The sequence below is a fragment of the Dermochelys coriacea genome, chromosome 2 (genome assembly GCF_009764565.3).
Source record: "Dermochelys coriacea isolate rDerCor1 chromosome 2, rDerCor1.pri.v4, whole genome shotgun sequence".
Lineage (NCBI taxonomy): Eukaryota > Metazoa > Chordata > Testudines > Dermochelyidae > Dermochelys > Dermochelys coriacea.
This window is the reverse complement of record NC_050069.1, coordinates 156,422,756-156,448,827: the sequence shown is the minus strand read 5'-3', so window position 1 is coordinate 156,448,827 and position 26,072 is coordinate 156,422,756. Positions and strand designations below refer to the sequence as shown.

The following is a 26,072-nucleotide window of genomic DNA, read 5'->3' as shown; positions in this document are numbered from 1 at the left end:
CTACAGCCCAAGCCCACACAAGTCAGGCTCCTCCCTCCCTTTACAATACACAGAAATCTCATTGCTGGGCATCACGTCTATGCTTATACTGCAGGAAACTGGGACTCTTAATGTCAAGCAGCCCTGCCAAAGGTCCAATCTGCAACCCAGCTGGGAACCCCAACTCCCGCCTCCAACAAAGGGATCCAGGCTGGGGTAGTGCTTTCCCACTCTGTTCAGCATCAGTATCTGTCCACTGGTACTTTGGCAACAGCTTAGCAGGACCCAATACACCTCCAACTCCCCCTGCAGATCTGACATGTCACCATATCCAAGGTCAATCTGGAGGTGCTGGTGGACTCAGATGCCTCCAGAAACTTCACAGACTTGGATTTTGCAAAGCTACATAGGATCCCCACCCAATGCAACAACTCTCTGGATTTGGTGGAGTCTATCAATGACTCACTCGTTTGGTCTAGACCAAGTACCTACCGGCTGCCTCTTCCTGCGGCCCCCATTGGCCTGTGGAGTCGAACTGTGGCCAGTGGGAGCCGCGATCGGCCAAACCTACAAAAGCGGCAGGTAAACAAACCGGCCCGGCCCCCCAGGGGCTTTCCCTGAACAAGCGGCGTCCCAAGTTTGGGAAACACTGTTCTACATGAATATTTCATTGTGAGTATTTGATACTGAAAATTTTAGCTGTATTGGTCAGTTTTAACTGGATACATAGGTTTTACGGTATATGTTTCTTTTTGATGATTGGATGAACATAAGTCTTTGTATTAGATTTCTGGGACAGAAATACTTAGATTTATGAATAAAAAAATTCATTTACCATTACTATTCTTTAATATTTACTTAAAATTTGCTGTTTTAGTGAATATTCCACCTGGTGAATATTCCATTCAGTTATTCTGTGAAAGCAAAGCAAGTGGGAACAAATTTAAAAATATGAACAAATATTTTGCAGTATTTGCTAATTTTTCATAAATTAGGAGAAAGTGGAAATACTGGTCAGGAGAAACAGATACAAAAGGAACTGATGATATTGGAAACATGGGCAGATAACACAATTAGACTAATCTTAGAAAAACCACTAGCTAATATGTCTGAAGGGAAATAATTCTAAATACATGTATTATAGGGGAGGGAAAATAGTAATGCTTAAAGTTACCTGAAGTGGTAGTAGATGGCAAATTAAACATGAGTTTGCCATGCAATATGGCTGCAGAAATAGGTCAATGTAGCTGCAAAGACATCACATCCAGGAGTGTGGAGATAATAGCTCCTTTCTGTGTAATTCTGGGGCTCTCCTAAAAGATTGTATTCTGTAACACTTGCATATAAAAATCACAGGTTTAATGAAACACGAAGTACCAACCCCAGGACACACGGGAAGGACATACTTCCTGCTAACGCCTTCCCCTCCCCATTCCCCATCCCATAGAACAACAAAAACAACATACAAGACAACAACTTAACCCTAAGGTAAAGATACAGCACCATCTATTGGTGGAGGTGCTATCTGCCCTGATGATTACAACTTTCCTCTCTCTAGTCCAGGGGTGGCCAACCTGTGGCTCTGGAGCCACATGCGGTTCTTCAGAAGTTAATATGCGGCTCCTTGTATAGGCATCAACTCCGGGGCTGGAGCTACAGATGTCAACTTTCCAATGGGCCAGGAGGTGCTCACTGCTCAACCCCTGGCTCTGCCACAGACCCCGGCCCCACTCCACCCCTTCCTGCCCCCTCCCCTGAGCCTGCCATGCCCTCACTCCTACCCCCTCTCCCCCAGAGCCGCCTGCATGCCACAAAACAGCTGATCGGGAGGTGCGGGGAGGGAGGGGGAGGTGCTGATTGGCGGAGCTGCAAGTGGGTGGAAGGCACTGGGAGCAGGATGCAGGAGCTGATGGGGGGCTGCTGACGTATTACTGTGGTTCTTTGGCAACGTACATTGCCAAATTCTGGCTCCTTCTCAGGCTCAGGTTGGCCACCTCTGCTCTAGTTGAATACAAACTTAAATCAGTAGTTCCTAGCAATCCAGGCAGCCTGCCATCCACACAGGTTCCGTGTTGGTCTGCCTGTTTGAATCCTATATTCAATCGTGAAGACGTCACTTTTAATTCAGTCTAGATTACCAGGATGTGCACGGCTCACATCCACCAAGTTACATCTATCCACGGTAGTCAGTTGAACACTGCAGAGTGTTAAGGACCCAAGGACACTTTGGACAATTCATTCTCCACAACCAATCCCCCATTATGAGCCACAGGAATCTGCATCCCTCTGGGATATTTGTTGAGCATCCTCAGCGTTTGTCCTTCCCTTTTTGTCAATGAATCTGTGTGCACCAGTTCTGTGCAGGTGCAGAGGGGCTTGCTGGTTATTGCTGCCTGAACATCAAATCAGAGAAGCAAGGGTTTGTGCAGTCCAGAAATAATCTCAACGGGAGAGCAATGGATAGTTGAGTGCCAGCTGGTGTTATGAACAAAGATGACAAGTTTCAGAGTAGCAGCCGTGTTAGTCTGTATTCGCAAAAAGAAAAGGAGTACCGGTGGCACCTTAGAGACTAACAAATTTATTAGAGCATAAGCTTTCGTGAGCTACAGCTCACTTCATCGGATGCATTTGGTGGAAAAAACTTTTTTTTTTCCACCAAATGCATCCGATGAAGTGAGCTGTAGCTCACGAAAGCTTATGCTCTAATAAATTTGTTAGTCTCTAAGGTGCCACCGGTACTCCTTTTCTTTTAAAGATGACAAGAGATATCTTCGTACCCCAGTCTCATAGGTCTTCACTGACTAAGACTCTAATCATGGAACCAACAAACAGTGTGGTTTACTGTCTCCATTCCTCCATTACCTACTGGGTAGGCAACACTGGTCCTCACCTGGGTTATCTGAGAGGCCAGCAAACCTAGTATAATAACTGATTCAAATTCCTTCCCCTATCACTGCAGATGCAGGTTGGTGGGCTGAAATGCAACACCACATGTTCCATCAATGCAGTCATAACTGCCTCAGTCTTTATCTTCAGTGGCTGCCTACCACATGCTTTGAGAAAGCATACATACCAGCAAATACTGATTTCCAGCTGGTGTTTCTGGTATGGGCCTTTCCAGTAATTCTGTATGAACTCCTGGGGCTAATTAAGTTGGGATATTTCCCCTAAAGGAGTTCTGCCTCTCCTTCCTGTGTTTTCCTTCCTTGTTAGGTAAGATAGGAAAGTACCCAGTCTCAACATCTGCAGCCATGCCCAACCAAGAAAATCTGTCAAATGCCTGACTTAGTGTCTTTTCATAGCCCAGGTGGCCTGCTCCTTCATCATCATGTAGACACTCCAGGACCAATGTTGTCCTCATAAATCAGCAAGTTGGTAGCCAGATCCTGGGTCCTGTACTGCTTTGAATCTCCCCAGTCTGGGTCTCCTTCGTTAGATCTGTTGGTGCACTGAACATAACTCAGTGTCCTCACAAGTCTAGGCTGAGTCTATTCTCGCTGCCCTCATCTAGCTGAGAGCATCTGCAATCACATTTTGCTTTCTAGGTTAATGGTGCATTGGGAATGTTTATTCAGACAGTTCATGAATCAATCTCCCTGGGCATCCTTCTGCATTGTGCTTCATAAGGGGCCACTGCAGGGCACCATGTTCTGTGTACAGTGTAAATTCCGTACCTAGTAAATAGGGATGATAGGCCTTGAGGGCCTTCACAATAGCCAGATGCTCCATTCTGTAGCCAGATATTTGGTTTCCTACTCATTTAACTTGCAACCTCCAAAAGCCAATGGTCTGCACTTACCAAGCTCATCAATTTGTTCAGGTGCAAATCTGACAGCAACCTTTGAGACATCACAGGTCACCACAAATTGAGAAGATGGATCAAGGAATTTAATTACAACATAGATTAGAAATCCTTCCTTTAGTGATGCAAACACTGTTTGGCAATGCTCTGTCCAGACAAAGTCGCTCATAGTTAGCTAGTATAATGGCACTGCCCTCTCTGCAAAAATTATTACAAATCTCCTGTAGAACCTGTGGAGGCCTACAGACCACTCTTCCTTCTCCATGTTTGTACAAGCCTTCCAGTCCTTTATACATTCAGTTTCTGCAGTTCAAACTACAATCCATCCTCCCCAGCTATATATCCTAGGAAGGTGATGCAATTCCTTGAAAAATGATATTTGTTTCTTGAACATTCTCTAGAAAGCTTTAAACCATTTCCACTCCTACCAAGTGTTCCTCCAGTGTCCTGTGGGGAAAAAATATGAATTCCTCTAAGTATGTGAGGCTGTCTTCAGTTCTCACAACTTGGGGTAGATTCATAGATTCATAGATACTAAGGTCAGAAGGGACCACTCTGATCATCTAGTCCGACCTCCTGCACAGCGCAGGCCACAGAATGTCACCCACCACTCCTATGAAAAACCTCACCCATGTCTGAGCTATTGAAGTCCTCAAATCATGGTTCAAAACTTCAAGGAGCAGAGAAGCCTCCCTCCAGTCAACCATGCCCCATGCTACAGAGGAAGGCAAAAAAACCTCCAGGGCCTCTCCAATCTGCCCTGGAGGAAAACTCCCTCCCGACCCCAAACATGGCAATCAGCCAAACCCTGAGCACATGGGCAAGATTCACCAGCCAGATACCCAGGAAAGAGTTTTCTATAGTAAATCAGATCCCATCCATCTAATATCCCATCTCAGGGGATTTGGCCTATTTACCCTGAATATTTAAAGATCAATTACTTACCAAAATCCCATTATCCCATCATACCATCTCCTCCATAAACTTATAGAGTAGAATCTTAAAACCAGATAGATCTTTTGCCCCCACTGCTTCCCTTGGAAGGCTATTCCAAAACTTCACTCCTCTGATGGTTAAAAACCTTCGTCTGATTTCAAGTCTAAACTTCCTGGTGGCCAGTTTATACCCATTTGTTCTTGTGTCCACATTGGTGCTGAGCTTAAATAATTCCTCTCCCTCTCCTATATTTATCCCTCTGATATATTTATAGAGAGCAATCATATCTCCCCTCAACCTTCTTTTAGTTAGGCTAAACAAGCCAAGCTCCTTAAGTCTCCTTTCATAAGACAAGTTTTCCATTCCTCGGATCATCCTAGTAGCCCTTCTCTGTACCTGCTCCAGTTTGAATTCATCCTTTTTAAACATGGGAGACCAGAACTGCACACAGTATTCTAGGTGAGGTCTCACCAGTGCCTTGTATAACGGTACTAAAACCTCCTTATCCCTACTGGAAATGCCTCTCCTGATGCATCCCAAAACCGCATTAGCTTTTTTCACAGCCATATCACATTGGCAGCTCATAGTCATCCTATGATCAACCAATACTCCAAGGTCCTTCTCCTCTTCCGTTACTTCTAATTGATGCGTCCCCAACTTATAACTAAAATTCTTGTTATTAATCCCTAAATGCATAACCTTACACTTCTCACTATTAAATTTCATCCTATTACTATTACTCCAGTTTACAAGGTCATCCAGATCCTCCTGTATAATAGCCCGATCCTTCTCCGAATTGGCAATACCTCCCAGCTTTGTATCATCTGCAAACTTTATTAGCACACTCCCACTTTTTGTGCCAAGGTCAGTAACAAAAAGATTAAATAAGATTGGTCCCAAAACCGATCCCTGAGGAACTCCACTGGTAACCTCCCTCCAACCTGACAGTTCGCCTTTCAGTAGGACCCGTTGCAGTCTCCCCTTTAACCAATTCCTTATCCACCTTCTGATGTTCATATTGATCCCCATCTTCTCCAATTTAACTAATAATTCCCCATGTGGCACGGTATCAAATGCCTTACTGAAATCTAGGTAAATTAGATCCACTGCATTTCCTTTATCTAAAAAATCTGTTACTTTTTCAAAAAAGGAGAATAGGTTGGTTTGGCATGATCTACCTTTTGTAAAACCATGTTGTATTTTGTCCCATTTACCATTGACTTCAATGTCCTTAACTAATTTCTCCTTCAAAATTTTTTCCAGGACCTTGCATACTACAAATGTCAAACTAACTGGCCTGTAGTTACCCGGATCACTTTTTTTTCCTTTCTTAAAAATAGGAACTATATTAGCAATTCTCCAATCATTCGGTACTATTCCTGAGTTTACAGATTCATTAAAAATTCTTGCTAATGGGCTTGCAATTTCAGGTGCCAATTCCTTTAATATTCTTGGATGAAGATTATCTGGGCCCCCCGATTTAGTCCCATTAAGCTGTTTCAGTTTCGCTTCTACCTCTGATATGGTAATATCTACCTCCATATCCTCATTCCCATTTGTCAAGCTACCATTATCCCCAAGATCCGCTTTAGCCTTATTAAAGACTGAGGCAAAGTATTTGTTTAGATATTGGGCCATGCCTAGATTATCTTTAACCTCCGCTCCATCCTCAGTGTTAAGCGGCCCCACTTCTTCCTTCTTAGTTTTCTTCTTATTTATATGGCTATAGAACCTTTTACTATTGGTTTTAATTCCCTTTGCAAGGTCCAACTCTACTCGACTTTTAGCCTCTCTCACTTTATCCCTACATCTTCTGACCTCAATTAGATAGCTTTCCTTGCTGATCCCTCCCATCTTCCACTCCCTGTATGCTTTCTGCTTCTTCTTAATCACCTCTCTAAGATGCTTGCTCATCCAGCTTGGTCTACAACTCCTTCCTATGAATTTTTTCCCCTTTCTTGGGATACAGGCTTCCGATAGCTTCTGCAGTTTTGATTTAAAGTAATCCCAGGCCTCAACTACCTTTAGATCCATAAGTTCTTCAGTCCAATCCACTTCCCTAACTAATTGCCTTAATTTTTGAAAGTCAGCCCTTTTGAAATCAAAAACCCTAGTTGCAGATATATTTTTGTTAATCCTTCCATTTAGTTTGAACTGAATTAGCTCATGATCACTTGAGCCAAGATTGTCCCCTACAACCATTTCTTCTATGAGGTCCTCGCTACTCACCAAAATTAAATCTAAAATGGCATCCCCTCTAGTCGGTTCAGCAACTACTTGATGAAGGAATCCATCAGCTATCGCATCTAGGAAAATCTGAGCCCTATTATTATTACTAGCACTGGTCCTCCAGTCTATATCTGGGAAGTTAAAGTCTCCCATGATCACGCAGTTTCCATTAGTATTTATTTTATTAAAGACATTAAAAAGGGCTCTATCCATATCCAAATTAGATCCCGGAGGTCTATAGCACACCCCAAGCACTATCGTAGGAGAGGCTTTACTAGTTTTCTTCCCCAATGTAATTTTTGCCCAGACGGACTCTGTCTTATCCATTGCATCGCTTCTTATTTCTTTACATTCTAACTCATCGTTGATATACAATGCTACTCCACCCCCTTTACCTTTGTTTCTGTCTTTCCTAAACAGCACATACCCTTCAATACCTGTAGTCCAGTCATGACTACTATTCCACCATGTTTCTGTTATCCCTATAATATCTGGTTTCACTTCCTGCACCAGTAGCTCTAGTTCCTCCATTTTGTTACCTAGACTCCTCGCATTGGTGTACAAACATCTTAATTTTTGCTGTTTGGCCTTGCTCACATTTTGTACCCTATTAGGCACAGTCATTCTACAGCCAGTATAACCTATTAGACTAGTATCCACACCGCCCTCGCTCCTTATATACATTCTCCTACCCATGGCTGTATCCTTTCTTACTTCATCTTCTTCCCTCTCAATGCTAAAATCTGGCGTGGAGATTTTCTGGACATCTCCCATCCATCTCCCCCCAATTCCTAGTTTAAAGCTCTCTTTATCAGTTGTGCCAGCCTCGATCCTAGAAGTCTATTTCCTTCCCTACTCAGATGAAGTCCATCCCGAGAGAACTGACCTCTGTCCGTGAATGCCTCCCAGTGGCCATACATCCCAAAGCCCTCCTTATAGCACCACTGCCTAAGCCATCTGTTGACAGTCATAATCTTGTCACACCTTTGTTGCCCTTCTCTAGGAACAGGAAGGATCCCGCTAAAGATCACCTGAGCCTCAATTTCCTTAAGCGTCTTCCCCAGCCTAGCATAGTCTCCCTTGATACTTTCCAGCGACAATCTGGCAGAGATCAAGAGCTGTGAAGCAGCCCAATCAATAAAAGAGCTAAGGGTTGATTTGACAGAAGAATCCATAGAAGGCAATAAAAGGAAATGATTAGAACAGCTGTTCTTATGGTATGCTAGTGTGCTCTCCAAAATAATGAAGAGCTTGGCAGATATGATTGGGTGCAACGTCGGATTGCGCTTAAGCCAGGAAGTGTTCCTGTGAGGCAGCCCCCACATCAGATTCCCCTGGAGTATCCAGTTGCAGGGGGGAAAAAGTTCAATTGCATGCTGGAGGATGGCCTGGTTAAGCAATCTACATCAGCTTGAGCATTCCCAACTGTAATTTTGAAAAAGCCCAATGGAGACTTGAGGATATGTGTTGACTACAGGAAACTTAATTCACAGACAGTTCAAGTTAGTTACCCACTTCCCTGCAGAGCAGATACCCTGAATAAAATATAAAGACAAAATATTTTAGTTGTTTTGATATCAGCAGATTAAAGTGGCACATGAGGATCAAGAAAAAATCTGCCTTTGTGACACCTTATGTACTGTTCCAATTCTGCAGAATGCCTTTTGGATTCATGAATACACCAGGGACATTTCAGAGGGTAGTAAATGATCTACAGTCTCTCTTCTGACCCTTTGGGCGTCTGTGACTAGCTTGCACCTGGACATCCTCCAATTCTTTAGCCACTTCCCTAGCAATCCTTTCTCAAAGAGCTGCAAAAGAGTCACCCTAGGGCTGGGAGTTAACAAATTATACCATTACAGAAGCAGCAGTTTCTTCATCCACATCTTAAACTCTGAATAATCTAGTCAATAAGTTTATCCAGTATGTCATTCTTTTTCACCAGGAGGTTATGACGTTCCTCTGTTAAACTGTTTATAAATTGACTTTTCGCACAGGATTCCCTCATGACCTGCCATTGAGCGCAGGCCTCTCTCTGCATTGCTAGTTCCAGATTCAGCACAACAGGTTCTGCTTCACTCAAGCCATCTCCCAGCCGGGGTGGTGCAGAGAAATCCCTATCAAACAATCTCTGCAATGCACACAAATAACTGTATAGGAGTTCCCCTCCCTGCCACCTCCTGGCTTGCCATTCCTCCCAGTATTTCAAAAGGGCCAATCCCCTCCTCCTAGTCATTGTATAAGTGTTCATGTAATTATCTATAACAACCCCATGATCCACACTAGGCAGCTGCGGGCAACATGCTTTGATATCCAAAGATACTCCTAGATACTGTGCAGCTTTCCCATCAGTCCATTCAGTCTCAGAGAACAACAGTTCAAAAGTCTGTCAAGTATTCACAGATTCCAGCCTCATCTGCATTGTCAGTAAATTTCTTCTCAGCAAAAGTGCTTTTGCCATCTTGAAGCTGCTGCCACCAGCTGTAATAGTCACTTATAGAATCACAGGGATTTACTAGAATGCTGCAAGTGCCAACTCCAGCAGGCACAGGCAGGACTGAACTTCCTGCTAAACCCCCCAGAGCAGATCTTACAACACAACATACAAGACAACAACTTAACTTTATGGTACAGATACATACCATTAATTGGTGGAGGTACCATCTGCACTGATCATTACTATTCATAGCTGAGCACCAAGCCCTGATTCTTGACATCATTGGGGCTCCATGGAGAGTCAATTGCAAATTCAGGGACAAAGGGCCAGACTTTCAAACGTATTTGGGCATCTAAAGATGCAGATAGGTATCTTCAAAATTCCACTAGGTGCCTAACTACATTAGGCATGTAACTCCCATTGACAATTATTTCAACAGAAGTTGGATAACTAATCTGTTTAGGCACTTTTGAAAATGTCACTAGGTGCCTATCTGCCTGTTTAAAAGCCTAAATATCTGAAAATCTGTCTCCAAATAACCAGAAACACTTAAATTCTGAAATCTCTCTAGTATGTGAAACAACAAAGATCCAGGAACCTAGTGACACTGATTTCTAATGAAAGATTAAAAGACCTCAGGCTCAGTGATGACTAAGGTGTGGGGCTATGAAAACAGTTGACAAATATTTGAAGGATGTACAAAGGAAGAATAGAAAGTTGTTATTTAGTGTGTGATACATGGAGGCATAGCTAGTAATCAAGTGGGGTCCCACAGGGATCAGTGCTGAGTCCAGTTCTGTTCAATATCTTCATCAATGATTTAGATAATGGCATAGAGAGTACACTTATAAAGTTTGCCGATGACACCAATCTGGGAGGAGTTGCAAGTGCTTTGGAGGACAGGATTAAAATTCAAAATGATCTGGACTAACTGGAGAAATGGTCTGCAGTAAATAGGATGAAATTCAATAAGAACAAATGCAAAGTACTCCACTTGGGAACAATCAATCAGTTGCACATGTACAAAATGGGAAATTGTCTAGGAAGAAGTACTGCAGAAAGATTTGGGGGTCATAGTGGATCACAAGCTAAATATGAGTGAACAGTGTAACACTGTTACAAAAAAGGTAAACATTGTTCTGGAAGTATTAGCAAGAGAGTGTTGTAAGCAAGACAAAAGTAGTAATTCTTCCACTGTACTCCATGCTGATTAGGCCACAACTGGAGTATTGTGTTCAGTTCTCGGCGCCATGTTTCAGAAAGGTTGTGGACAAACTAGAGAAAGTCCAGAGAAGAGTAACAAAAATGATTAAAGGTCTAGAAAACATGACCTATGAGAGAAGATTGAAAAAATTGGGTTTATTTAGTCTGGAGAAGAGAAGACAGAGGGGACATAACAGTTTTCAAGTATATACAAAGGTTGTTACAAGGAGGAGGGAGAAAAAAATTGTTCTCTATAACCTCGGAGGATAGGACAAGAAGCAATGGGCTTAAATTGCAGCAAGGGTGACTTAGGAAGCTTTTCCTAATGTCCAACCTAACTGTCAGGGTGGTTAAGCACTGGAATAAATTGCCAGAGAAGGTGCGGAATCTCCATCATTGGAGATTTTTAAGAGCAGATTAGACATCCCTTGTCAGGGACAGTCTAAATAATATTTAGTCCTGCCATGAGTGCAGAGGACTGGACTAGATGAACTCTCGAGGTCCCTTCCAGTTCTATGATTAATTAGATAAAATGTCTATTTATGGAGGCAGACGCATCACTCTGGGCTTTTAAAACTAAACTGGATACAGGATAAAACACTAGAAAATGTACCATAGGGAACAATCCTGTATTGGCAAGGAAGTGGATTACAGCATTGAATAGATTTTTGCCATCTCTAGCTTCTATGATTTGCTGAAGTTTTACTCCAGACACTTGACCAGGATACCTTAGTACAATCCAATGTCTTGGAGCAAAGAGCAATTTGTTCTCAGATTTGAAATTCAAATACCCATAGTAGTCTTTTATATGACCTCTGACTCTAGGGATTCAAGCAAAAAAGGATTCCAAGTAATAGTTATTCACTTAAATATTGAAATGGATATTAGCATTTTTGCTGGTTGCTTCTTTTAAAAAGTATTTGTTCACAGCTATTTTAAATGGTTCAAGAAACTGGTCAAATTGTCTCCTTCATGCTCATGACCTATTTATGAGTGCAAACAGATGATATACTCTACTTGAATTATTATATTAGCTCAGGCTATTATTAGTTAATGTGAGATTGACCTCACCAGCTATCTGGATCTGTTTGAGCTACGCGAGCAGGGGAGAAACACCTACTATTTGGAATCTGCTAACTCCAAAAAAGAAGACAACCCTAGTTATGAGTGTTCTCCTTTTTGTACTGTAATTATAATCTGTGATTAATCCTCTCGTATGATGGAAAATATGCATGTTTTGTTGCTGGAGGGGATGTCTTTAAGTTCCTTTGTGCTCATCATATTTAATGCAAACTGACAAAAACTATAGTAGAAAAAGGAAGAGAGGGGAATCTGGATTATTTTAATGTATGTACAAAATAAACTAGAAAGTCATTTTGACCTCAAAGTTGGCGACTGGGTAAAAGAAACTCCCAATCAGCACTGTGACTCCATGTCTATCTCTATGAATATACACACACAAAAAAACTTACCTACTTCTTCTCCCTCCACAAAACCCCAATCAGTAATGTTATTGTGCTTATCCTATTTTGGCCTCCTTTAGGCACCCCAGCAATCTTTGTCTAATTCCTCTTTTCTGTTCGTAAGCATGAGTAAATCCCAGCCTGCTCTGCAAACACTGTATTTACTCTAAATTTACCCTCTCCTGGGGTTTGGCCTCAACAGAAACTCACTCAACGACCAAAGCGTAAGCCACAGTTTGTGTATGTTCTCTCTTTAAGGCTATGTCTTCACTGCCAAAAAAAGGCATGGTTTACAATGAGCTAACCAATGCACATAGCTATTCAGTTCTAAAATCCAAATGCAGGCAAGGCACAGTAGTTTTTACCGTGACGTACCTGGGTGAGATCAAACCCAAGTGTGAAGGGTGGGTACAGTGTTGACCTCACATAGCTACCTCATTGTAAAAGCTGCCTATGCCTTGTCTCCACTAGATTTTACAGTGAGATAACTAATGCATATTAACTCTCTCTCAGTAAAACCCCAACTTTATTTTGGCAGTGGAGACAGCCTAAGAATGGCTGCCCCAGACCCTAGTTCTTTCTGAACAAAAAGCCACTTTCACCTCCTTTACATCCAGGATGGTGTTAATAGCTCACAACTGCCATGACTCAGTAGAAAACAGTCACCAGCTCTTTGCAAGAGCCTAACAGGGTGGCCAATAGCTATCCACTAGACCATTCTTCCATCCATTTAAAGCACCAGACTGAAAATGACCTGGGGTCAATTTTAGCCACACACTGTTTTACCTTGGCCAAATCACTTAATCCCTCTGTGACTCAGTTCCCTGTCTGTAAAATGGGATTACTGCTCCCTATCTCACCAGTATATTTGAACTTTGGTTGTAATCTCTTTTGGCAATCTCTCTATCTGTAAAGTGCCACACAAATATATGTAGCTGAATAAATAGTTCCTTCTTCGCTAATTTGAGAAGCTGTGTGGAGAGGTAGTAATGCAGCATGCTCTCCTCTGAGTTTATGGCAGTCATAGCCCATGCAATCTGGAAAGTCATTACCAGAGGTGAAAGATCTCCATTCAGGACAAAATTGGGGAATTGCCGAAAAAGCCTCTCATAAATTGCCCACAGAAGTAAAAATCAGGCAGGAAGAAGAGGAAGAAAATATTCTGAATATATTTTAGTAAAGAATGTCCCATTTATTCACATTCATTGCATTATTCATGAAGAGCTTACCAAGACAGTTTAGTCCAAAGTCTCAACTCTTTTCGATGAGCCTATGAAGAATTGGCTTGGCCAACTCAATCAATCTTTCATCTGTCTGATAAGTTAAAAGGTAAATGAATCAGAAATGCAAAGTAATGCAAATGAGAACTGCACAAACCATTGTCTACAAAACAGAAAGGAATTATGTTTAATATTGTAATGACATAGGGTAACGTAAAACTGTAGATGCAAGAAAATTGTGGAATCTGCAATTTTAAGGTCTTTTTGCAAGGTTGACTGTTTTCTGTCATATTAGTTTTATTTTAAAATATTAAATATTATACATAGAACTATTTCTATTAAGATAATAGGTTTCATAATGTAAACAGATGCACTGTGATCCTGTTACCCAGACTTGCAGGAAATTGTCTGCCAAAGAGCAACAAGAGCAAAGGTGTAACCTTCACCACATACCACCAGTAGTGATAAGAGTTTTATTTATAGCTATTAATCAGTTCCTGGTTTATTGCAGTCATTTATGTTTACTTAGTGATGGTTGTGGATGGGAGTGATGGTAACAGCTGAATCAACTTCACTAAGACTTATGAGTTGAAAAACTAACCCTTTGCCTCCAGCCAAGTATTTGTTTCTTAGGTTGCTATGCTTAGTAATTTCAGTGGCCCCTACTAAGCTTTGCAGTGATTACTCCCAAGTTTAATACAGGTTTCAGAGTAGCAGCCGTGTTTCTTAACACAAAATGGAAGCCACAGACCTGTATATTTCTGACAAGGACTATCTGTATGAAAAAAAAAATCTTGTTTTGAACTTATGCTGAATTCTTATCTAAAAAGAAATGAAGGTGGAAATATTTGAGACATGGAGGACCCGCAAAGGTCTGTCCTGGGTTCAGAGCTATTCAAAAATTTCATTAATGACTTGGATAATGGAGGGGGGAGTATGCTTACAAAATTTGTGGATGACACAAAAATGGGAGGGGTTGCAATTACTTTGGAGGACAGGATTAGAAGTGGAGAATTGCTCTGAAATCAACAAGATGAAACTCTATAAAGTCAAGTGCAAAGTACTACACTTAAGAAGGAAAAATCAAACCCAAAAATACGAAATGGGGAATAACTGGTGAGGCAGTAGTATAGTAGAAAAGGATCTGGGGATTATTTGGATCACAAATTGAATATGAGCCAACAGCATAATGCAGTTGCAAAAAAAGTTAATATTCTGCAAAATTATATTAACTGAAGTGTTGTATGCAAGACATAGGCAGTAAATGTTCTGCTCTGTTCAGCACCAGTGAGGACTCATCTGGAGTAATGTATCCAGTATCGGGCACCACAGTTTAAGATAGAAGAGTAGAAATTGGAAAGAGTCTAAAGGAGAGCAACAAAAATGATAAAAGGTTTAGAAAATCTGACCTATGAGGAAAGGTTAAAAAAAACCCTGAGTTTATGGTTAGTCATGAGGAAAGAAAACCAAGGAGGAACTTGATAACAGTCTTCACATACCTTCAGGGCTGTTATAAAGAGGACAGTAAACAATTGTTCTCCATGTCTACTGAAGGTAGGGCAAGAAGCAATGGGCTTAATCTGCAGCAAGGGAGATTTGGGTTAGATTTTAGGAAAAACGTCATAACTGTAAGGATAGTTATGTACTGGAACTGGTTACCAACAGAAGTTGTGGAATCCTTGTCACTGGAAATTTTTAAGAACAGGTTAGATAAACATCTGTTGGGGATGGTCTAGGTCTAGGTCTACTTGGTCCTGCGTCTGTATGGGGGGGCTGGATTTGATGACATTTCAAGATCCCTTCCAGCATTATATTTCTATGGGTATGTCTTCACTACCCGCTGGATTGGCGGGCAGCAATCGATCCAGTGGGGATCAATTTATAGTGTCTAGACTAGACATGATAAATTGACCCCCAAGCACTCTCCCATAGATTCCTGTACTTCAGCGCTGCAAGAGGCACAGGCAGAGTCAATGGGGCAGCGGCAGCAGTCAACTCACCGCAGTAGAGACACCATGGTAAGTCGATCTAAGTACGTTGACTCTAGCTACGTTATTCACGTAGCTGAAGTTGCGTAACTTCGATAGATTCCCCTCCCCCCCCCCAGTGTAGACCAGGGCTAGGATTCTTTTGCCAGGGAAAGCATGCCATTCAGCAGCTGAAAAATGTGCAAAAGGGGTTGACCAAAAGAATCTTTCCATCATCCATAATCCATCAAAGAGAGGGATAACTTATGGGACTTCACAATAGAGAGGGCATGCAAAGAGTGGCCCAGGATATTTGGGTATGGCCATGCCTTGTTTGTGTCTTAAGCAACATCTAATGGCATGGGAATGATTCAGAACATTCATTTGCTGCCAAACCTACATTTTAATTAATTTCTTTCTATATTCTAGGCTTCCTAGAAAACCTTCATACATATCTGAACACTGTCAAAACTACACTATCTGGATCTCTTTGACAATCAAGGGCTCACTGATGGACACCCTTCAGAAAACTATATAAAGTAATGTACAATTGTGTTCCTCAAACCATCTCCACTTTTTTCTTTAAAATATGCAAACACAGATACAGGATTCCTGTGGTATCTTCTTCAGAACACAAAACCTGTGGTAACTGTCTATATTCTAAAACTCAAGCAACATTCATTGTTATCTCTCATATTTTTTCTGCTCAAGATATGCATTCAGGCAGAGTCACCCCTGGGTACGGTGAATAGGGACAACCACTCCGGGCCCTGCGCTTTGGGGGGCCCCACGGGCTGCTGCTGCAATTGGCCAGGCACAGTCAGTCCCAGAAGTGACGGGTCGGTCCCAGAAGTGACAGATTCGTCACTTCTGCCCCGGGCCCCACACCGCCCTATGAACAGCCCTGCATTCAGTCCTCATTGTGCCATCCTGATCTGTTTGGGCATATTGAAAAGTTGGTAAAGAAACTCCAAAGTATTACATGACATGAAAAAGAAAAGAAAAGCCTGGGTAAATAAAATTGTATTTGAAAGACAGTGGAAAAAATAAACCATTACTTTTAAAGTAGCCACCAAGTCCAGGAATTTTTTCCAGAGAGGTGGGGAGTAACGACTTCACTCAATGGTAAGCATAGGATAACTGATCTTAATTCCTTAGAGCTAGACTGTGCCTGTTAGGCAAATCCAGTCAAGAGTAAGGGTCAGTACACAGCCACACTGCCCCGTGTATGTGTGGCACTAAAAGCATTTTTATGAAGGACCAGCAGAGGCAGACATACAAGTACCTCCATTTTGTGGGAAAATTGATTATACAAATCAGGTATTTCTTTGGTGCAATCCTGTTTATCTACAAACAATGGACAAAGTCCTATTTCCCTGAACATAGTAGCAACAAACAACAGGAGATCAATTGCTCACAATCTCCAAACCTGCCTTTTCAGCCAATTACTCTGCCCAACAGAAGTACTTCCTCCTGACTTCCTCCCAGGGCCATGCTCACACTGCTTCTCTTGCTGTCAGCTCACTTTCTCTCTGCTTTCTGCTCTGATACACACAGACACACTCCACTAGTCAATGCCCAGGGCCCTGCATTTTCAATGATTCTCACTCTGATTCTCATAGAGTTAGTGCTTGTTCAGGCCTTTCCATGCAGTCCTGGGCCTTAGGCGGTGGCTTCTATTGTTTCAGCCATCTTACTGCATAAAGAAGCTTAATTGCTTATCTCATTTAGCCAGAGTGAAGGGTGGCTAGCATGTCCATCAGCTTCAGTGAGGTCTGTGATTGTTCACAGATCAGAGAAAGGCTTGATGGCAGCCAATAGGAACAGGCAAAGGCAGCACCCAGAAAAGACAGAATGCTTAACAGAAATCCAAAAAAGCTAGTATAAACCCTTTCCTGCTTGATCCTTGCAAAACTTCAGCTTTTTGATTTTTGCTGCCCTTTCAACTGATGAAGTGTAATGCACTGGGTGAGCAGATGACCTATTGTAGCCCACCTGTCTCACCAGCTGAGAAGTCTTGTCTTAGAGCACTGTAGGTGAATTTAGCTTGCAGCACATTCTCTCGCTCTGTGGCCATCACAGTGCTATACAGACACATGCCTGCTAGATTTGGAAGACCCTTATCTATGCAGAATAAGGGACTATAAAATCTTCCTGCTCAGTGTGGGCTCCAGCATGCATCTTCCTGCTGATAAGACAGAAGGAGTATCACAGGGGAGTAGTGGCTCTTTAAGAGGGAAGACGCCAATGCACCTCTGACTGGTTAGCTGACTCCCAGCTGGGCTATAAGAAGGCACCTGCAAGCTGGGTGAGTCAGGCCTGAGGGTCAGTCAGGAAAGGGACAAAGAACAACCAAAAGAGAGCACAAGCGAGAGAGCAAGATCTCACTGCCGGCTCGGGCCAGGAGGTCTGAGTAGTGGGAGCAGGAGCAGCAGAAAATGCCCTGGGTGCGGCTGTCAGAGTCCCCTAGGAGGAGAGACAGTGGGAATCTCCTGGCCGAAAAGGATCCTTGGGGAGACAACCCTGTGAGGCAGTGCTCAGTTAACAGAGGATGGGAGAATCCTGCAGTAGGCCTTGAAACAGGAGGAAGTGAGAGAGGCAAAGGGAAAACCCCCCTGAGAACTATAGCCCACAGTGGGCTGAGGAACCGCGTTTGTGGGTTCTTTGCCTATGTTTGAGAAACAAAACTGCCTGGAAAAGAGACTCTGGTGTGTCAGCTGGTTTGTGGGCTGGGAACAAGCCAGCACCTTACATAGATCTTCTCCCTTCTATCTCCTCTTTTAACCCCCTAAATTTTCTTTACCCAGAGTGGCTCAAAGCAATATGCTGGGCCAGGCTGCATTCTCCATTCACAATCGTCCACAGGCTGCTGCTGCTGCCGCCAACGCCCACATAAGAGCACCTGCCACATGATGCTGAGACAGCCTTTTCTGGACTTGCAAGAATAGTTTCCCAGATACCAAGAGTTCAGCCATCTTATCCCATTCCGAACCAGAGGTTTCTGCCCAGCTGAACCAAGTTCTGAATCTGAGGTACATACAAAATTGGCAAGTTTGGTCTGAATCCAGGTTTTTAGCTATAAACAGCTACAAAATTTAAATCTAGACTGTTGATTCATTTCCATCTCTATTTCTAGGGAAATTATTCAAGTTTATTAGTATTGTTGAAGCCATTTTTAAAAGGACTTACATGTTCTAATTGCTTGCAATGAAGAGCCACATAATAATGCAATCATCAGATGGCAGTAGCTAGGCACAATGAACTAAAGCTTTTCTAATTCTTAGCACAATTTATAAATATTAAAAAGTAGATTGGTCAAAACGCACCTCTGTCTCCTTTAACAACATTTTTAATTTGAATAAATCATTTTGTAATATTTACTGTAAAATAAAAAGAAAACTAAAAATTCAAGGAAAGTCAAAGAAACCTTCTTTAAATTCAGGCTAGGTTCTTCCCCCACCCCCACCCCAAAATCAGGAATATCAGAAGGCTGAACCAGATAATTCTGGTCTTTACCCAGGTCCCAAAAGATGTCCCCAGTTGTATCCCTTTGGGAAATGTGGAACTATTCTAGTGTTTCTTTACAGCACTAGCCAAAATTCCATTTCTGTTCTCACAATCTATTAATTTAACCTGACACGCCACCAATCACCACACATATTTTCAGTACCATATTTTCTGCTCAAGGCTCTGATATCAGACTGCTATTGTCAAACAAAACTGCCAGTTTTGTTCTGGCTCAGGTAAAGCAGGGTAGAAGATAGTTCTCTCTCATTTCTTCCATTTGTGGTAGGCCCTCAGCAGTTCTCTCCTCCTGTGTCACTTTCAGGTTATTCTCCATCTCTCTCACGGTGCCTTCCTTCAGAATGGCTCCCTTTCTAGCATCCTGGGGATTTAAAAAGAGTTTGATGAGGGCCTCATCCTTCCAATCAGTAGAGTATTAGTGCCCTTAAGGATTTTCCAGATCATACATGATCTGGAAAAAGGGGGTAAACAGCGAGGTGGCAAAATTTGCAGAGGATACAAAACTACTCAAGATAGTTAAGTCCACAGCAGAGTGCAAAGAGTGACAAAGGGATCTTATAAAACTGGGTGACTGGGCAACAAAATGACACATGAAATTCAATGTTGATAAATGCAAAGTAATGCACATTGGAAAACATAATCCCAACTATACTTATAAAATGATGGGGTCTTAATTAGCTGTTACCACTCAAGAAAGATCTTGAAGTCACTGTGGATAGTTCTCTGAAAACATCCACTCAACGTGCAGCAGCAGTCAAAAAAGCAAACAGAATGTTGGGAATTATTAAGAAAGGGATAGATAATAAGACAGAAAATATCATAATGCCTCTATATAAATCCATGGTACCCCCACATCACGAATACTGTGTGCAGATGTGGTTGTCCCATCTCAAAAAAGGTATATCGCAATTGAAAAAGGTTCAGAAAAGGGCAACAAAAATTATTAGGGCTATGGAACGGCTTCCATATGAGGAGAGATTAATAAGATTGGAACTTTTCATCTAGGAAAAGAGATGACTAAGAGAGAATATGATTGAGGTCTATAAAATCATGACTGGTGTGGGGAAAGTAAATAAGGAAGTGCTATTTACTCCTTCCCATAACACAAGAACTAGGGGTCACCAAATTAAATTAATAGGCAACAGGTTTAAAACAAACACAAGGAAGAATTTCTTCACACAACACACAGTCAAGGTGTGGGGAAAGTAAATAAGGAAGTGCTATTTACTCCTTCCCATAACACAAGAACTAGGGGTCACCAAATTAAATTAATAGGCAACAGGTTTAAAACAAACACAAGGAAGTATTTCTTCACACAACACACAGTCAACCTGTGGAACTCTTTGCCAGAGGATGTTGTGAAGGCCAAGACTATAACATGGTTCAAAAAAGAACTAGATAAATTCATGGAGGATAGGTCCATCAATGGCTATTAGCCAGCATGGGCAGGGAAGGTTACAGTTTTTTTTTCCACTATACGTTCTTGCCAGGTTATTTCAGTAGAATTCCAAATTCAGCTGTCACTGTCCAAATTAATAATGAACTGGAAATCTGAAATATAAAAGTATTTTAAAGTTGATTGATAATTGTATCAAGTGCTCAATTAAGAGAGAAGGTCCTTTATGTTTTAGGAAAATACATACTGTGGGAATTTTTATTTTCACAGGATATTGTAAACTTACCAGCCACCCCTGTACCTCTGGAGTTTCAATTCTTCTTTTTCTATTGATGCTTAACTCTTTTCAAGATTTAGTAGCATTGTAGTTATCAGTAGTGGTCCCGCCTTGTCAGGGCTGGAGGGAGGCCACTCTGCCTTCCTGCGTCACACAGCAAAACCACTGTTAGTTAGTAGTCTATGGGCCCTGGCCCTCTGGGTGCGGCAGAGCAATGAGCCATCTTTAACCTAGCCTCCTGGCTAGGCCAGACAGCTAGCACACAAGGTACAGACCTTCAGGCCTAGGATGAGATCCCAGGGGTGGGATCCAAGTCAGAAGGATAGGGGGACTCGGGCCCACCCTACTCCACTGGGTCCCAGCCCAGGGTCCTAACAGTGACGAGTTCTTCCATCATTGGGGATCCTACCACAGCACGCTGACTCATACTGTGACAGCACAACTGGACTAATGTCTGGTTTCCCTGGGCTACTTCCTACCCCAGTGAGTCAGCGTGGCTCCATCATCTGTGAGTCCTCAGCCTCCTCTTGGTAAACAGCAGTTCTAGCAGCTCCTCTCCACAGTCAGTGTGCTCCAGGATCAGGGCATTACATGGCTTGGTAATGGGGCCAGAGTCCTGCAGCAGGCAAGAGACATATGGCTCCTTCCCTGGCTCCCTGCCAACTGAGTTTGAAGTTCTGCCTCTTATACTTCCTGTCCCACTCTTCTGTTTCCAGCACAGGGGATATGGGGCATGATTGGCTTGGCTCCACCCACCAGCGGAAGTGTAGTGGTCCCTCCCTGTCAGGCTCAGAGGGAGGCCACTCTGCCTCATCACAAGCATCCTAACTCACCTGACTCTTCCTCCTCCGACCAGGAAACCACTTCTCTTTGAACAGCTGAAGTGTCACTGTCCAGAAGCTTGTTATGAAGTGAGCTGTAGCTCATGAAAGCTTATGCTCAAATAAATTTGTTAGTCTCTAAGGTGCCACAAGTACTCCTTTTCTTTTTGCGAATACAGACTAACACAGCTGCTACTCTGAAACCTGTCAGAAGCTTATTGAACACAATGTAATTCTGAATTTAAAGCTAGTTATTAGGAGTAGATTTTTCCCTTGCAGCCTTATCAACATGGTCCAACACACATGATTATGACCAAGGATTGCTGAGAGCTAATTTAAAGACCCTGGGATTTCTAGTTTAGCCTTGTAGTTAGACTAGATTATGTTTCCTTTCTCCTATCAATATATTGTTTTCCAACAGGCCAAAATATAATCCTACTCATGGAATTTAGAGCTTACTTTTTACTTAATTATCCAAGGATTTTCCAGTAAGAAGCATACTTTCTATGAAATAGCAAATAAAATAATAAATTTACTGTGCAGGGGCCAGTGCTGCAGTATTTACTCTATTGATTTGAGTGGTGTTCTGCCTAAATAAGGACTGTATGACTGGGCTCTAGACTTTTAAGCAACAAACAATGTATTAGGAATTTTCTTTCATTAGTCTTATATCGGCCAGATAATTCATGTTTAATGGGACCCGGTAATTCCAGATAGTATGAGCTCTGGATCTCTGGAAGTGGTCCAGCAAAAACAGATTCTAATTAAATAAGCCAGCCATGCAAAGATGGATTTGGATAGTACTGTAATACTGCTTACAATGAGTTAGTTTGACTGTAATGTCAATTTATTACTTGTTAAATAATCATTGATTCTAACTGTTCTGATCTATTTTGCAACCTTTCACTACCTAAATTCAGATAAATTGCAAAAATAGGGGCATTTACATTTTCAAAAAGAGCTTTAATATCCCTAATCTCTTTTGAAAAGTAAGTAAAATTATTGAGGATTAGGAACTGCACAGCCAGTTTATGGTAACCATAAAGAGGTTGTATTCTAAGTATGTTTTACATACACAGTTATGGCATAGCAATTTGGAAAATGAGCTTGTTCATTAGATAGTGCATTATGCAAACCATACATTTATTATAAGGCCATGTTTACACTAGCAAGCTTACAGCAGCACAGCTGTATCAGCACAGCTGTGCTGCTGTAAGACCGCTCATGTACCTGTGCTATGCAGACAGGAGAGAGCTCCCCTGTCGACATAATAAAACCACCTAAATGAGCAGTGGTAGAGCATCTCCCGCCGACACAGCACTGTGCACACGAGTGTCCATGCCAGTAAAACTGATGTCACTTGTGATGGGTGGGGAGTTCACACCCCTGAGAGACATACGTTTTGATGACATAAATGGAAGTGTAGACATGGGCCTGGTCTACACTAACGAGGTAAGTCGATCTAAGTTATGTTAGTTAAGTTATGTAAGATACATCACTTAAGTCGATGTAGCTTAGATCAACTTACAGAAGTGTCTACACTACACTATGTCGATGGGAAACACCCTCCGACTGACATAGTATCCACTTCACAGGGAAGTGGAATACTGAAGTCGACAGGAGAGCGCTCACCCATCGACTTATCGCATCTTCACCAGACCGGCTAAATTGATGCCCACTGCATCAATCGCAGCAACGCCGGTTTAGCCTGTAGAGAAGACAAGCTCATGGCCTTAGTTTCTTAGTGAAGTAAAAGCTTTTGGTCTTATACCACAAGTCCTAAATGGTTTGGGCCCTGATTACCTGAGAGGCTGCCTCTGTGTGTGATCCCACAGCAGTTGTATGCTCAAACTAACATTCCCCTTGTTTAAAAGGAAGGGACTGCCTTGGGTCATTTTCTGTGAAGTGTTCTTGAGCATGGATCTCTGACTCTCATTCCATCAGAGCCTGAATTTGTTGCCCATCAGGCCATTATTGGTATTATTTATTAATTATTATTTATTATGACATATTTGTATTACCATAGTGTTGTGGTGCCCTAGTTGTGGTCCAGGACCCCATTGTGCTAGGTGCTGTACAAACACAGAACAAAAAGACAAGGCTCCTCTTTGGGGATAGAACAGGTGGAGAAATAGTGATGTGTATAAAGGAGAGTGACTTTTACTGTATTCGCAAAAAGAAAAGGAGTACCGGTGGCACCTTAGAGACTAACAAATTTATTAGAGCATAAGCTTTCGTGAGCTACAGCTCACTTCATCGGATGCATTTGGCGGAAAAAACAGAGGAGAGATTTATATACACACACACAGAGAACATGAAACAATGGGTTTATCATACACACTGTAAGGAGAGTGATCACTTAAGATAAGCCATCACCAGCAGCAGGGGGTGGAAAGGAGGAAAACCTTTCATGGTGACAAGCAAGGTAGGCTAATTCCAGCAGTTAACAAGAATATCAGAGGAACAGTGGGGGGTGGGGTGGGAGGGAGAAATACCATGGGGAAATAGTTTTACTTTGTGTAATGACTCATCCATTCCCAGTCTCTATTCAAGCCTAAGTTAATTGTATCCAGTTTGCAAATTAATTCCAATTCAGCAGTCTCTCGTTGGAGTCTGTTTTTGAAGCTTTTTTGTTGAAGTATAGCCACTCTAAGATCTGTGATCGAGTGACCAGAGAGATTGAAGTGTTGTCCAACTGGTTTTTGAATGTTATAATTCTTTACGTCTGATTTATGTCCATTCATTCTTTTACGTAGAGACTGTCCAGTTTGGCCAATGTACATGGCAGAGGGGCATTGCTGGCACATGATGGCATATATCACATTGGTAGATGCGCAGGTGAACGAGCCTCTGATAGTGTGGCTGATGTGATTAGACCCTATGATGGTATCCCCTGAATAGATATGTGGACAGAGTTGGCAACGGGCTTTGTTGCAAGGATAGGTTCCTGGGTTAGTGGTTCTGTTGTGTGGTGTGTGGTTGCTGGTGAGTATTTGCTTCAGATTGGGGGGCTGTCTGTAAGCAAGGACTGGTCTGTCTCCCAAGATCTGTGAGAGTGATGGCTCGTCCTTCAGGATAGGTTGTAGATCCTTGATGATGCGTTGGAGAGGTTTTAGTTGGGGGCTGAAGGTGATGGCTAGTGGCGTTCTGTTGTTTTCTTTGTTGGGCCTGTCCTGTAGTAGGTGACTTCTGGGTACTCTTCTGGCTCTGTCAATCTGTTTCTTCACTTCAGCAGGTGGGTATTGTAGTTGTAGGAATGCATGATAGAGATCTTGTAGGTGTTTGTCTCTGTCTTCAGCCATGCAGAACACAGTGCCATCCACAGCCTCAGAAACAACTCTGACATCATAATCAAAAAGGCTGACAAAGGAGGTGCTGTCGTCATCATGAATAGGTCGGAGTATGAACAAGAGGCTACTAGGCAGCTCTCCAACATCACTTTCTACAAGCCATTACCCTCTGATCCCACTGAGAGTTACCAAAAGAAACTACAGCATTTGCTCAAGAAACTCCCTGAAAAAGCACAAGAACAAATCCGCACAGACACACCCCTGGAGCCCCGACCTGGGGTATTCTATCTGCTACCCAAGATCCATAAACCTGGAAATCCTGGACGCCCCATCATCTCAGGCATTGGCACCCTGACAGCAGGATTGTCTGGCTATGTAGACTCCCTCCTTAGGCCCTTTGTTACCAGCACTCCCAGCTATCTTCGAGACACCACCGATTTCCTGAGGAAACTACAGTCCATTGGTGATCTTCCTAAAAACACCATCCTAGCCACTATGGATGTAGAAGCCCTCTACACCCACATTCCACACAAAGATGGACTACAAGCCGTCAGGAACAGTATCCCCGATACTGTCACGGCTAACCTGGTGGCTGAACTTTGTGACTTTGTCCTCACCCATAACTATTTCACATTTGGTGACAATGTATACCTTCAAATCAGCGGCACTGCGATGGGTACCCGCATGGCCCCACAGTATGCCAACATTTTTATGGCTGACTTAGAACAACGCTTCCTCAGCTCTCGTCCCCTAATGCCCCTACTCTACTTGCGCTACACTGATAACATCTTCATCATCTGGACCCATGGAAAAGAAGCTCTTGAGGAATTCCACCATGATTTCAACAATTTCCATCCCACCATCAACCTCAGCCTGGACCAGTCCACACAAGAGATCCACTTCCTGGACACTACGGTGCTAATAAGCGATGGTCACATAAACACCACCCTATATCGGAAACCTACTGACCGCTATTCCTACCTACATGCCTCTAGCTTTCATCCAGATCATACCACTCGATCCATTGTCTACAGCCAAGCGCTACGATATAACCGCATTTGCTCCAACCCCTCAGACAGAGACAAACACCTACAAGATCTCTATCATGCATTCCTACAACTACAATACCCACCTGCTGAAGTGAAGAAACAGATTGACAGAGCCAGAAGAGTACCCAGAAGTCGCCTACTACAGGACAGGCCCAACAAAGAAAACAACAGAACGCCACTAGCCATCACCTTCAGCCCCCAACTAAAACCTCTCCAACGCATCATCAAGGATCTACAACCTATCCTGAAGGACGAGCCATCACTCTCACAGATCTTGGGAGACAGACCAGTCCTTGCTTACAGACAGCCCCCCAATCTGAAGCAAATACTCACCAGCAACCACACACCACACAACAGAACCACTAACCCAGGAACCTATCCTTGCAACAAAGCCCGTTGCCAACTCTGTCCACATATCTATTCAGGGGATACCATCATAGGGCCTAATCACATCAGCCACACTATCAGAGGCTCGTTC

General features: G+C 42.6%; 1 long non-coding RNA gene across 3 annotated transcripts in view; it reads right to left on the bottom strand.

Moving 5' to 3' along the window:
* Positions 1-26,072, bottom strand: part of LOC119851446 — a 160,251-nt gene that overhangs the window by 43,586 nt on the left and 90,593 nt on the right. Inside the window, exons 3-5 of one of the 3 annotated variants that reach the window (XR_006279133.1) lie at positions 20,914-21,050; positions 20,444-20,578; positions 18,424-19,122 (exon numbers count right to left, since the gene is read on the bottom strand). The exons of 1 other annotated variant lie outside the window; for it this stretch is intronic. This is a non-coding gene — a long non-coding RNA (uncharacterized LOC119851446). Of the gene's footprint in view, positions 1-12,132; positions 12,143-18,423; positions 19,123-20,443; positions 20,579-20,913; positions 21,051-26,072 lie in introns of those variants that run through there. One more of the 3 variants, XR_006279134.1, reaches the window with a different exon arrangement.